The following is a 14,273-nucleotide window of genomic DNA, read 5'->3' as shown; positions in this document are numbered from 1 at the left end:
CCTTCATGTTTTTGCAAATCCCAGTCAGCAGGGGGCAGTGAACGCTACTCCAGCTCTATAGGATACGAGTAGCTGTACAGGCAACAAATGATACTTAGGTGGTTTTTACACTGGGCATGTTTGCTGCGGTCCTAATCCAAGCGTGATTGTTCACGGCACCCCCACAGCATTGGTCTGGTGTCAGACTTATTATGATTCTGTCGAACCCCGGTGCTTTTCCGTCATCAACTTGCGTCATCATAAACTTGCACATGATGGAAAGCACAATGCGGGTCGCTATATTTGTGTGTTTGTTATTAATTTTGTGTCATTATGCACACCAGAGTGAACGACACTTGTGCCTCTGTGCTTCGCATGCTTTAATTCAGCAGTTGTACATGTCCAGGATAAGAAGACTATATCTGATGCTCACAAACTATCTTTTTTGAGGACACAGCTGGTTGCACGCTCACTCACTCACTCACATATATAAAAGGCACCTCACCTCTTCTGTGTCCCGCAACGTTTCCCTGCCACTCATGATGCACGTGTGTTTGTTTGTGTAACTGATGATGTCATCATGCTTAAATCGGCAAAAACACATGCGCAAGTCATTTAACTTCCTGAGCAAGTGCGGACCCGAGTACAGGTTGCTTTCTCACTCATGCGAACCGCACCACAGATCCAGTGCAACCGAACTCAGACCACCTCCTACAGGTAGTCTCGGGTGCAGTTCGTGGGTGCGCACCCGAGTTCGGAAAACAGCGTTCACATTATCCAAACTAACCAAACTTTGATGTCATTCGACCCTGGGTGCGCACCAAAAGTGCTAGTGTGAAAGCACCCTTATTGAACATGTTTGCTTCCAAGTTCTAACACCGATTATGCTTAATAAGATGACAATGTGTGTGGTCATGTAAACAAATTAAAAAGGCATTCCTTGGGGGCCTGGGTAGCTCAGCAAGAAAAGACACTGACTGCCACCCTGGAGTTGCGGGTTTGAATCCAGGGCATACTGAGTGACTCCAGCCAAGTCTCCTAAGCAACCAAATTGGCCCAGTTGCTAGGGAGGGTAGAGTCACATGGGGTAACCTCCTCGTGATCGCTATAATGTGGTTCTCACTCTCGGTGGGGCGCATGGTGAATTGTGCATGGATGCCGCGGAGAATAGCATGAAGCCTCCACATGTGGTACATCTCTGCGGTAACGCGCTCAACAAGCCACGTGATAAGATGCGCAGATTGACGGTCTCAGACGCAACTGATATTTCCACCCGGATTGAGGCAAGTCACTACGCCACCACGAGGACTAAGAGCACATTCCAAATTGGAGAGAAAAAAAGGGCGTTTCTTTACTATTTTAAGGTCATAAACAGCATAAGAATAAACCAATCGACATGGGTATATTTTTTCCCTTAACGCCGATTTCGTGTTGCATGTTAACCACTTAACTGCCGTTTTTACCGGTTTATCCAATGTGCACATGTATTGTGCATCTTCATGGTTTGACATCAAAAGCACAGAATATCACAATTATTTCAAGTGTCTTGTAAATACGGATTTCTTGCTTTGCCACAAGCTGATTTTGGGGAGTAATCAGGGTATTGGTGTGCATGTAAACAGGCTCAATTCTTGCATTCTAACAAAGCTTTCTTGCATTCAAACACAGTTATTTTCATTTGGAGGCCTTACTAGACAAATACTGATGTGCAATTAATTCCGATTAAATCTATTATTTATATAATTTCAGCATATAAAATTAATATGATTAAAAAAAATACTGTTTGACGTCCTACTTAAAACCCTTTTTATCTTTAGGCTTACGATTATATTATTAAAATTATTTGAGTAAATACTATATTCTACTAAATGTATATGTATGTATGTGTATGTATATGTATGTATGTATGTATATATATGTATGTATATATATATATATATATATATATATATATATATATATATATATATATATATATATATGTGTGTATATACGGTGTATATATATATATATATAGTCTATTGTGTATTCTATATATACTATTGTCTTTTCAATATTTATCTATTTTTTTATTCAATTTTAATTATTTTTTAAAAGTCTTGTTGCTGTTTTTGTATTGTTATGTACTGGAAGCTCCTGTCACCAAGACAAATTCCTTGTATGTGTAAGCATACTTGGCAATAAAGCTCATTCTGATTCTGCCCATGTATGAATTTCTGTACAAAATTACAATTGTATTTAATTAATATTATTTTAATGGATAAGATAGACCACAAGGAAAAGCAACCACCAAGTGTACAACATACCTACTGTACATGGGAACTCCTTCAGTACTGTTTAAAAAGCATCCCAGGTGGATACCTCATTAAGTCGGTTGAGAGAATGCCAAGGGTGTGCAGAGCTATAATCTAGTCAAAGAGTGACTACTTAGAAGAAGCTAAAATATAAGATAATTTTGCTAAACATTTTTGTGGTCACTGCATAATCCCCGTAATTCAATTTGTTATTTAATATTTTTGAAGACTCACTATTTTTCTAAAATGTGGAAAATCGTTATAATAAAGAATGAGTATGTGTGTGCAAACATTTGATTGCTAGTGTAAAACAAATCATTAGATGTTCCCCAGGAAAGTAATGTGGACAAGAGTCATACACCTCACAGGTCCCAAATTACGGTTCTTTATTTCCATCAACATTCAGACAATGAATGTGGAGAAATCTGAGATGACACCACAAATGAATGATAATCATTACCATACTATTAAAACCAGATTTTTCACTTTACCTTTCAGTCTGTGCGAGTCATACTGAGTTATTTATTCTTCTTGTGTTCGAGGGGAAATGGATGTAGGGTTTTTACAGTTGTAAGTACTTAAAGGCAATTATATTCTTGGCCTTGTTTAATGAACGTGCAGCTCCCCTTCCCCATTCCTCCTCATTTATGGCCCTAATTGGAAAAACATTTTCATCTACATGGCAACCTCCATACCTTGGCAGAAAATAGTTATAGGCCAGCATTACAGCAGTCATAGAAACCATAAAAAATCCAGACAGAAGTCGTCTGATGGCGTGTGTTAAATGTGTGTAGTACCTATACATACGTATCTTTTAGCTTTTCATTTTTTGTCATGGGGGTGGGGGAGACTGACCGCACAAATGTGTGTGTACTGACCGCACCCAGCATGATGCAAACTATAAGCCAGTGGAAAGTCCATATGGAGATAAGGGAAGGTGGGCAATGATGTGGCATCTGTGCCAGGCTCCACAGTGTGCACAGGAAGATACCCTAGAACCCAGTTTCCAGCAGTTGGCTTTCCCAACCTAAACACACACACACACACACACACACACACACACACATACAAAGAGTAGCTAACTACACAGCAAAAAATAAACACAATCATGCTGATGAAATACACTAAAAACCACAATCAGATTACACATGGTTTTCTATGTTAGAAATGATAGTGGAAAATGAATGTTATTGAACAAAAATAAAAACAGCATGCTAATCAAAACACTAGATAAGATTTCTAAATGATTCCACATGCAGTAGTGTCTTAATTCCTGCCATTCACAAAGCAATTCAACTTAACACAGGGTTCCCACACCTTCTGGCCGATACAAGTATGATTACAGGATAATGGTTTATAAAAATAATTTTATAGAAATTTCACTCACAGTGAGCAATTTCTGGCCAATGAAATATTTCTGACCTGAGCATAGCTAAAGAAAAATTTACATTCACTAAGGAAATTTCAATAGCACTTTACAATAAGGTTGTGAATGTTAAAGGGATAGTTCACCCAAAAATGAAAATTCTCATCATTTATTCACCCTCATGCCATCCCAGATGTGTATGACATTCTTTCTTCAGCAGAACCAAACAGAATATTTCAGCTCCATACAATGCAAGTGAATGGCGATCAGTCCTTTGTAGTTCCAAAAATCACATAAAGGAAACACAGAAGTAATCCATATGACTCCAGTGTGTAAAATCATATCTTCAGAAGCGATATAATAGGCGCGAGTAAGAAACACACCAAAACGTAAGGCCTTTTTTCTACTCTAAATCTCCACTTTTACATCTGAAAGTCACATGTGGTGCCTGTTTAGTTTCACTTTCACATCTGAAAGTGAAAGTTAAAGTAGAGATTTAGAGTAAAAAAGGACTTACAGTGCATCCGGAAAGTATTCACAGCGCTTCACTTTTTCCACATTTTGTTATGTTACAGCCTTATTCCAAAATGGATTAAATTCATTATTTTCCTCAAAATTCTACAAACAATACCCCATAATGACAACGTGAAAGAAGTTTGTTTGAAATATTTGCAAGTTTATTAAAAATAGAAAACGGAAAAAAAAATAAAATAAATAAAAATAAAAAAAATCACATGTACGTAAGTATTCACAGCCTTTGCTCAATACTTTGTTGAAGCACCTTTGGCACCAATTACAGCCTCAAGCCTTTTTGAGTATGATGCTACAAGCTTGGCACACCTATTTTTGGGCAGTTTCTCCCATTCTTCTTTGCAGGACCTCTCAAGCTCCATCAGGTTGGATGGGGAGCGTCGGTGCACAGCCGTTTTCAGATCTCTCCAGAGATGTTCAATCGGGTTCAAGTCTGGGCTCTGGCTGAGCCACTCAAGGACATTCACAGAGTTGTCCCATAGCCACTCCTTTGTTATCTTGGCTGTGTGCTTAGGGTCGTTGTGCTGTTGGAAGATGAACCTTTGCCCCAGTCTGAGGTCCAGAGCGCTCTGGAGCAGGTTTTCACCAAGGATGTCTCTGTACATTGCTGCATTCATCTTTCCCTCAATCCTGACTAGTCTCCCAGTTCCTGCCGCTGAAAAACATCCCCACAATATGATGCTGCCACCACCATTCTTCACTGTAGGGATGGTATTGGCCAGGTGATGAGCGGTGCCTGGTTTCCTCCAGACATGACGCTTGCCATTCAGGCCAAAGAGTTCAATCTTTGTTTCATCAGACCAAAGAATTTTGTTTCTCATGGTCTGAGAGTCCTCCAGGCGGGCTGTCATGGGCCTTTTACTGAGGAGTGGCTTCCGTCTGGCCACTCTACCATACAGGTCTGATTGATGGAGTGCTGCAAAGATGGTTGTTCTTCTGGAAGGTTCTCCTCTCTCCACAGAAAAATGCTGGAGCTCTGTCAGAGTGACCATCGGGTTCTTGGTCACCTCCCTGACTAAGGCTCTTCTCCCCCAATCGCTCAGTTTGGCCGGGCGGCCAGCTCTAGGAAGAGTCCTGGTGGTTCCAAACTTCTTCCATTTATGGATGATGGAAGCCACTGTGCTCATTGGGACCTTCAATGCTGCAGAAATTTTTCTGTAACCTTCCCCAGATCTGTGCCTCAATACAATCCTGTCTCGGAGGTCTACAGTCAATTCCTTGGACTTCATGGCTTGGTTTGTGTTCTGACATGCACTGTTAACTGTGGGACCTTATATAGACAGGTGTGTGCCTTTCCAAATCATGTCCAATCAACTGAATTTACCACAGGTGGATTCCAATCAAGTTGTAGAAGAGATGATCAAAGATGATCAGTGGAAACAGGATGCACCTGAGCTTAATTTTGAGTATCATGGCAAAGGCTGTGAATACTTATGTACATGTGATTTTTTTCATTTTTTATTTTTATTTTAAGATTTCAAACAAACTTCTTTCACATTGTCATTATGGGGTATAGTTTGTAGAATTTTGAGGAAAATAATGAATTTAATCCATTTTAGAATAAGGCTGTAACATAACAAAATATGGAAAAAGTGAAGCGCTGTGAATACTTTCCGGATGCACTGTAAATATTTATCTGTTTCTCACTCACACCTATTATATAGTTTCTAAATATAATGATTTAAACACTGGTGTCGTTTGGATTACTTTTATGTTTTCTTTATGGAAAACAGATAACTTTTTGGAGCTACAGAGGTCTGATCACCATTCAATTGAATTGTATGGACCAACAAAGATCATTTTCAAAAAAACCTTCATTTGAGTTCTGCTGAAGAGAGAAAGTCATACACATCTGGGATGGGATGAGGGTGAGTACATGATGAAAGAATTTTCGTTTTTGGGTGAATTATCCCTTTAACATTAGTTACGTAACACAATATCTAACAGGAACCAACAATGAACAATGCTTTTACAGCATTTATTAATACTGGCTAATGTTAATTTCTACAAATACTAATATATCTTTAACATTTAAGGAATAGTTCACCCAAAAATGAGAATTCTGTTATATTATTTACTCACCTTAATTTCACTCCAAACCTGTATGACTTATTTTCCCCCATGGAACACTAAATAATTTTTTTTATCTTTTGTCTTTTTGCAATATAATGAAAGCGTATAGTGAATCTGGGCTGTCAAGCTCCATAAAAACCACAAACACCACCATAAAAATACAGTCAAATGTTACAAGTCTACTGAAGCCAGACAATCACTTTGTATAATGAACAGACCAAAATGTTATTTACTCTCAAATCAAATCGATACAAATCATTGTTCAACTGTCTATAGCGTCCAAACCAAATAACATCAAACCTTATTCTATACAGGAGTTGATCAATGATTTGAGAGGGAATGCTGACTTAAATTTCGGTCAGTTTATCATACAAAATTATTGTATGGTTTCAGAAGATATGGATAATAGTACACGAGTCATATTGACTAGTTTTACTGTTTTTAAAGAGGCCCTGTTATGCTTTTGGGGTTTTTACCTTTCCTTTAGTGTGTAATATAGCTGTTTGTGCATGTAAAAGTCTGTAAATTTACAAAGCACGCCAAAGGGAGTTGCGCCCTCCCACAGAAAACACTGCTCCTGAAATGCCTGAAATGTCTGGTTTGCGAGTGGAGATTCCGAAAGAAATCCTCACTTATCAGGGCACGGCTTTTATTTCACGTACATACGCGAGCTGTACAAATTATTGTGTATTAAATTGATTCGGTCAAGCATGTACCATCCACAAACGGATGGCTTGGTCGAACAATTTAAGGCCTTTTACAATATGATTCGTAAGTTTGTGCACAAAGATGCTCAGAATTGGAATAAGTGGCTCAAACCCCTGTTATTTGCAGTGCGAGAGGTCCCACAAGCCTCCACTGGGTTATCCCCATTTGAATTGTTATATGGCGTGTTAGACATCATGAAAGAAAATTGGGAGGAGGGACCTTCACAGAGCAAAAATGAAATTCAATACGTTCTTGACCTGAGAGTAAAACTATACACATTGGGGCGTCTATCACAGGATAATTTGCTACAGGCACAAGAACGTCAGTCCCGGTTGTATAATAGGGAGATTGGCTACGGGAGTTTGCACAGGGAGATAAAGTACTTGTATTGCTGCCCACATCGAGCTCGAAATTGGCAAGGGCCCTTTGAGGTCACACAGCAAGTTGGGGAAGTTGATTATGAGGTAGTTCGTACAGATAGGGGCAGGGCACGTCAGATTTACCACCTCAACTTACTAAAACCATGGAGAGAGGCGGTCCCTGTATCCTTGGCGTCGGTAGTTCCGAAGAGGGAGGAGTTCAGACCAGAGGTGAATCTAAGAGCCAATCAGTTCACCACAGTCCCTTGTGGAGACCACCTCTTGCCGTCACAAAGTACGGAGGTTGCCAGGTTGCAAAAAAATTTCTCTGACGTGTTCTCGCCTCTCCCCGTCCCCAATAATCTCATAAAACACCACACACAGTACGTAGTCCTCCCTACTGCTTACCTGAACACAAAAAACAGATAGTACGCGAAGAATTAAAGGCCATGCTCGATATGGGGGTAATTGAAGAATCCCACAGTGACTGGGCCAGCACAATGGTTCTGGTACCTAAGAGTGATGGCTCGGTCCAGTTATGTGTGGATTATAGAAGTTAACACGGTTTCAAAATTTGATGCTTATCCAATGCCTCGTATTGACGAACTGCTCGATCGGTTGGGCACGGCTCGCTTTTATTCGATATTGGATTTAACAAAGAGATATTGGCAGATCCCCTTAATGCCGATGTCCCGTGAAAAACTTGCCTTCTCCACACCATTTAGTTTACACCAATTTGTGACCCTTCCGTTTGGTTTGTTTTGGGCCCCGGATACGTTTCAGCGTCTTATGGACAGGGTCCTCAGACCGCACGCTGCGTATGCCACTGCCTATTTGGATGATATCATTATTTATAGTAATGACTGGCAGCTGCACATGCAGAATCTGGGCCCCATTCTGAGATCGCTGCGACGAGTGGGGCTCACAGCAAACTCAAAGAAGTGCGCAATTGGGCGGGTGGAGGTACGGTATCTGGGGTTCCACTTGGGTCATGGTCAGGTGCGGCCCCAAATTGATAAAACCACAGTGATTGCGACCTGTCTGAGACCCAAGACCAAAAAGGAGGTGAGACACTTCCTGGGGCTGGCTGGCTATTATCGAAGGTTTGCACCTAATTATTTGACACCCAAATATACACCAGCCACTGACTGATCTCACTAAAAAGTGAGCTCCTGACCTGGTCCAATGGAAGGAGCATTCAAGCAGGTAAAAGCTGCACTTTGTGGTGGGCCATTTCTGCATTCCCTTGACTTCTCTCTCCCTTTTGCCTTGCAGATGGACGCATCAGACAGGGGGCTGGGTGTGGTACTGTCCCAGGTGTTGGAGGTGGAGGAGCGCCCAGTTCTGTACATTAGTTGGAAGCTCTCTATGAGAGAGACGAAGTACAGCACCATGGAGAAGGAGTGCTTGGCCATCAAGTGGGTGGTCCTCACTCTCCGACACTATTTGTTGGGACGAGATTTACCCCACTGTTTGGATGCCCCACTCCAGTGGCTCCACCACATGAAGGATGCCAACGCCCGGATCACCCATTGGTATCTGGCACTCCAGCCGTTTAAGTTCGAGGTGATCCACAGGCCGAGGGCGCAGATGGCTGTCACGGACTTCCTCTCAAGAAAGGGGGGGGGGGGGGATGGGGAGTGGACAGGCCGGACAGTTCCCCCAGCCTGAGTCAGGCAGTGGGGGTATGTGGAGGCGAGGGCATGGTCGAGCGTTCATCTGGGGAGAGAGGAAGTGGTAAGGGTTTTCACCTGAAATGAATTGCTGGTAAATGCTATTTCTTTGTTCACAGTGAGAGACGGGGGAAATAAAAGGGGCCAGACCTCTGAGTGAGAGAGACAGCCAAGCCTGCACGTGTGTGTGTCTCAGTGCAGCCAACATTTGAGTTTATGTTTGAAGCTTCACCATTATGCAGTAAAGTGAACATATTTGTGTATAAATAAATTTACCTTTGAGTTGGATTCACCATCTCCCGCTTCCTCATTCCTCGAATCTGTTCCATAGTATAACATTAAATAATTAATTATGATTCATAAAGTAATTTATGAATAAATTACTGCCACCTAAACTTCTTCTTAAGGAGCAAATCTATGCAAAATCTTGAAGCGATCGGTATCAATGTGCGGAGTAAGAGTACAGTATTATTACACCGCATCCCTTTACTTTATGCAGAGAATGAAGCAACAATCAGATTGCATTTCATCTGGCCTCAAGGCCAGATGGAACGATTGAAACACTGTGATTAAATCAAAATGTTTTGTAATGATTTGATCACTTGCAACCAGCTTCCAGGCAGAATTAATGCTACCATTGGCACAAATGCTCTGATATGAAGTCTCTTTGGCAAAGGAATGGCCTTTCAACGGGAATGGAGACCATCAAAGCGCAGTGTTTACTTGTATAAAAAAAGCCTGTAAGTAGGTTTGCATGCAACTCACATTGGAAAGTAGGAATATTGTAGCATGACAGGGTTGAAGGTGGTCATATTTATCTCTTTAAAGTATCATACACTTAGGAGATGGACAGAATAAATCTTAGTTTTTATCAGTCCAGTATCGCTGTGCTATTTTTACACCCTTCACTTTATTAAATTTCAAGACACATTTATTCAGTTTAGGGGGAAAAAGCGCAACACATCACTACATCTGCAGCTCTGCTGATTGGATTTGAGTCTTGGGAGAGGAACAGAAGGTTGTGCATATTTGAGACCCTGTCATGTTCTCTTTGCTCTTAATTTAGTTAACTCCTAAACTGGACTAAACAGCTGTGTTGAGTGTGGAGTTTATGAGACATTTTTTTACATGGGACAGATGAGCAAATGAATACTTATATTTTAAATATTTTTCACCAGGACAATATGTTTTCGGATTTGTATGCATTAGGTCAGAGGTTCCCAACCTGGGGTCCGCAGAGGCGCCAGAGTTCACGGGGGGGCTCATATGCTTTGAGGCACTTAAAAATCCATAAAATGCGCAATACCAGTGGCAGCATGTCAGTGTCCTCATCTAACAAAAGGACTCAAAGGAGCAAAATCTCAACATGAAAATAAACAAAATAACTGTCCAAAGACCTTGACACCCTGGCATCATAACCATGCACTGAAAGACTGCAAAACCTCTTAAAACAACATACCGTTAATTTTTCTTTGGCGAAACCTTTGCGATGTGTCCACCCAGAGTCATTACACTGATGCACACAACATAACACAGTGGTCAGTGACAGAGAAAAGACCTCCTAACACGATTTGTTGTACAAAACAATGCCAAATGGGACTTGTGACAGTAATCAAGTACTTTGCAGCCTCTGTAAGGTACAATTAATTACCACAGAAGAAGTCTTAACTATCACAAAATTGTTGTCTGCAGTGCCTTTCATGTGGAGTTCAAAGCGCCGCCTGATGCGAATCATGAACGCAGCTTCACAATTGCTGTGGCAAAGCAGATAGCCACAGTCTGCTAGCTGATTAATACTGTGTAGGATGAGAGTTTAAGATATTTAATGCCCTTTGCAATGAATATGTGGGAACTAGTTCTTTTAATTAGTCAAACTCCCACTTAGACTTTGGGAAATTTTTAATGTTACTTGATTTGGTGCTATTTGAGTGCATTTCTGTTTATAGGCTACTGTGGAAAGCTTTGTTTGAAGCATCATATTGTTATATATTGTTTTCTTTTCTTTCTTAAAAAAGGAAATAAATGCATTTTGACAAGAAAAGAAGTATAAATATATTCAGCACTTTCAAAATCTGCGATTAATCACAATTAAATTTGAAAAATTATGCGATTAAAAATTTTTATCAACTGACAGCACTAATCTATCTATCTATCTATCTATCTATATATATATATATATATATGTGTGTGTGTGTGTGTGTGTGTGTGTGTGTGTGTGTGTGTGTGTGTGTGTGTATAGTATATATACATATACAGTAGCAAGAAAAACTACGTGAACCCTCTGAAATTAGCTGGTTTGCTGCATTAATTGGTCATAAAATGTGATCTCATCTTTATCAAAGTCACAAGTATAGACAAACACAATGTGCTTAAGTTAACAACACACAAACAATTACAATATTTCATGTCTTTATTGAACACATCCCATTAAACATTCACAGTGCTGTGGAAAAAGTAAGTGAACCCTTGGATTTAATAACTGGTCGATCCTCCTTTGGCAGCAATAACCTCAACCAAACGTTTCTGGTAAATGCGGATTAGACCTTTACAACATTCAGAAGGAATTTTGGACCATTCTTCCTTACAGAACTTCTTCATCTCAGTCATATTCTTAGGATGTCTGGTGTGAATGGCTCTCTTGAGGTCATTCCACATGATCTCTTTGAAGTAAATAGTGGATTTACTTCAGTGTTTAGGGTCATTGTCCTACTGAATCACGGAACTTCTACTGAGCTTCAGCTGGCGCACAGCCACTCAGACATTATCCTGTAGGATATCTTGATAAATGATCCTAATTTTTCCCTCGATGATGGCAAGCGGTCTGGGCCCTGAAGTAGCAAAGCAGCTCCAAATCATGATGCTCCCTCCACTGTACTTCACCACTGGCATGATGTTTTAATGTTGGTATGTGGAGCCTTTTTTACGCCATTCGCTGTGCTGCGTGTTCTTCCCAAACATTCAACCTTAGTTTCATCAGTCCACAAAACATTTTCCCAGTAGTGTTGTGGAGTGTCAAGGTGGTCTTTAGCAAACTTTAGGCGCGCAGGAAGGTTTTTGTTGGAAAGCAGCGGCTTCCTTCATAGTGTCCTGCCATGGACACCGTGCCTGTTTAATGTTTTCTGTATAGTAGACTCATGAACAGAGATGTTAACCAGTTCCAATGATTCTTTCAAGTCTTTAGCTATCACTCTAGGGTCTTAAATTAAATCCCAATTGGCCACTTGAGCCCACTTGTGGTTTCCTTGTTTATATGGAGAATTTGTATTTAGATAGGTTTGGAGGATCAAAGTGGGAGATCATAATTGCGGTCCTGGACTGGGGTAAAAGTTCAAATGAATCACTCAGCATAAATAAGCATTTCCCCACTGTGTCTTGGCTCAGTCAACATATTACTAAACAGATTTGGCTTCTGGATCTCTCAAATAGAAAACCTAAACACTGAATTCTAAGAGAAGAGCATGCAGTTTATGCTAGAGTTCCAATGACTCATTAAAACATTACTTCAATGTGGACTTTGTGAATGTTGCTATTAGAAATCAAAAAGTTCATGACATACTGGAAAACAGAGAAACATCTGGCTACTTGCGCTACTATGACATTATTTAACAAACAACGTGAGAGATGAATACTCGCCAAAAGAGTACCTAGAGGGAATAAACAAATATACTTGATCAAATTCATTTTCTTCAGAAAACAGTTAAAAATGGCATTCAATTCAATTTTATTGCAAGAATAAGGTTGGACTTTTTTAATATGACAAAGATGAGTGTGTGTGTGTGTGTGTATGTGTGTGTGTGTGTGTGTGTGTGTGTGTGTGTGTGTGTGTGTGTATACTCACCAAAGCTGTCCGACATTCACAATAGAGTGATATAAGATCCAAAGTAAAGCATGATGATCAAATTGGCCCTTCCCATAAGTAGGACAAACCCTGACAATGCCACCCCTGTCAGAGCAATGCCATCCAGGTTGGCATCCATGTTATTCTAGTCCATAAACCAGAGGATTGAAGGAGTTTATGCCAGGGCCCCAATGCCAATCTTGCCACTCACATAGCGCTTGACACTCCTCAGGTAGTCCTTGCATGGCATGAGGCCTTTCTCTCCAATGAGCTGTATGTTCTGGTTGTACGCAACAGTGAAAGCCACAACTAGAAAGGAAACAAAACTAGGTATTGTTGCTTTCATTTACACAAGACAAGAAATACAACGATCAGCCACAACATTAAAACCATCTGCCTAATATTGTGTAGGTCCCCCTCGTGCCACAAAAACAGCTGTGACCTGTCGATGCATGGACTCCACAAGACATCTGAAATTGTCCGGTGGTATCTGGCACCAAGACATTAGCAGCAGATCCTTTAAGTCCTGTAAGTTGTGTGGGGCCTCCATGGATCAGACTTGTTGGTCCAGCACATCCCATAGATGCTCCATCAGATTGAAATCTGGGGAATTTGGAGGCCAAGTCAACACCTTGAACACTTTATGTTCCTCAAACCATTCCTGAACAATTTTTGCAGTGTGGCAGGGCGCATTATCCAGCTGAAAAAAGCCACTGCCTTCAGAGAATATCATTGCCATGAAGGGATGTACTTGTCAAAGTAAAATCCACATGAATGCCAGGACCCAAGGTTTCCCAGCAGAACATTGCCCAGAGCATCACACTGCCTCCGCCGACTTGCCTTCTTCCCATAGTGCATCCTGCTGCCATCTCTTCCCCAGGTAAATGACGCACACACACCCGGCCATCCACATGATCTAAAAGAAAATGTGATTCATCAGACCAGGCCACCTTCTTCCATTGCTCCATGGTCCAGTTCTGACACTCACATGCCTATTGTAGGCGCTTTCGGCAGTGGACAGGGGTCAGCAAGGGCACTCTGACCGGTCTGCAGCTACGCAGCCCCATACGCAGCAAGCTGTGTGTTCCGACACCTTTCTATCATGGCCAGCATTACGTTTTTCAGCAATTTGTGCTACAGTAGCTCTTCTGTGGGATCGGACCTGACAGGCTAGCCTTCACTCCCCACGTGCATCAGTGAGCCTTGGGCGCCCATGACCCTGTCACCAGTTCACCGGTTGTCCTTCCTTGGACCACTTTTAGTAGGTTCTAACCACTGCATTCCGGGAACACCCCACAAGACCTGCCGCTTTGGAGATGCTCTGACCCAGTCGTCTAGCCATCACAATTTGGCCCTCACTCAGATCCTTATGCTTGCGCATTTTTCCTGTTCCAACACATGAAATTCAAGAACTGACTGTTCACTTGCTGCCTAATATATCCCACCCCTTGA

At 41.2% G+C, this 14,273-nt stretch overlaps 1 pseudogene; it reads right to left on the bottom strand.

The window, feature by feature from the left end:
* LOC127427207 (lipase maturation factor 1-like) overlaps positions 1-13,167 on the bottom strand; it is a 62,686-nt pseudogene extending 49,519 nt beyond the window's left edge.
* Positions 13,168-14,273: the final 1,106 nt, after the last annotated feature.

Source organism: Myxocyprinus asiaticus, chromosome 36 (assembly GCF_019703515.2).
Source record: "Myxocyprinus asiaticus isolate MX2 ecotype Aquarium Trade chromosome 36, UBuf_Myxa_2, whole genome shotgun sequence".
In the NCBI taxonomy this organism is placed as follows: Eukaryota; Metazoa; Chordata; class Actinopteri; order Cypriniformes; family Catostomidae; genus Myxocyprinus; species Myxocyprinus asiaticus.
Note: the sequence above shows the minus strand (reverse complement) of the source record. Positions and strands in the feature narration are given on the sequence as shown.